We start from the raw sequence: 1,299 nt of genomic DNA, 5'->3' as shown, positions 1-1,299 counted from the left end.
TTTGTACCGTAATCCAATCAAACAGCAGCCTCAGAGAGTAAGAAATCATCTCTGTCTTTGTGGAGATTTTGAGTTCAGCCCTTCCATTTTTTTTAAATTTTTTTTGATTCAGCCCCATGCTGCTCTCGGTCTGGACGACGGCGTCTGTGAATCGTCCGGCTCGCCGCTGCGTTATGAAGGATGACAAGCTGTAATTTGGTGTACACATTTACCTCATTTGCATGAGAAGCATTTGGGCCGGCGGTTATTGTCAATCTAAATAACGAAAGGGCTAGATTATGAGCGGTGCCGGGAAGCGAGGGAGTTGCTCGTTAACACAGAGCACGCTTTTTTGTCGAGTTACGGCCTCTGCTGCGTTTCTGCACGAGTGAAGTCAGTGTCCTAAACAGTCTCATCATCGTAACCATCGGATGGCACGACAGGCAACTTTTAAAGGAGAAAAACTTTCACCCAACGGAGAGGAGGGTTGAAGTCCCGAGAGGAAGATGCTTGAATCAACATTGGCGCGATTATTTCCTGTAATGTGCTGTCTGGAGAACGCCACTTTTCAAACCCCCCAGAAGGGTTTTTTAGGCAATCTCCTTCACATTCACTTGCAAATCACAAATTGTATGTTTGTTATGTGAAAAAAAAGAAACAAAGAAACCAATCAAAATGCTTTCCTTTGACCTCAAACAACATTTGCATCTTTCCGGTGATGTCTGAGCGTTACTGAGCAGCCTCCAACTGAGCTTGAAGACGTAGATGTGACGTGAGCAACCTGTCTGAAAGTTGGAAGTCTTCTGGTAGCTGTGCCAAGAGAAATCTCAATCATTCCCAATCTAGCAGAGACGGAGAGCGTAGGTATATGTAAGGAGATAACATAGACACAGGCTAATTATTGATCACTAAAATGATAGTTAATATTAGTAATTAAACTTAAACAGCTAATGGAAGTCCAAACTGCCTGAGAGCTTCTCCTGTACTATACGGTAATTCCTCTACTATGAGACAGTAAGTCTCGTGGTTATGACCCAATCGTTAGCCTATTTTTATAAAAACGTCTGCTACGGAGCCGTAACGTGAGGTACAAGGTAATGGAGCCTTTTATACATTGTCGTGTTTCTTTAGAAATAAACAACGGACAAATAGAGTCTTTAAACTCTTCAGATGTAAAGTTATTCACTGTCAAAGTGACGTCAAAATGAATGGCAGTCAATGGGATGCTAACGGGAGGTGATGGCTTGGTAGCATCAAAATGGCGCCATAGGAGCTACGCGTTGTGGATTCTTGCTTACCCCCTTGGGATCAAGTTACGCT

The sequence above is a fragment of the Sander lucioperca genome, chromosome 13 (genome assembly GCF_008315115.2).
Source record: "Sander lucioperca isolate FBNREF2018 chromosome 13, SLUC_FBN_1.2, whole genome shotgun sequence".
NCBI lineage: Eukaryota > Metazoa > Chordata > Actinopteri > Perciformes > Percidae > Sander > Sander lucioperca.
Note: the sequence above shows the minus strand (reverse complement) of the source record.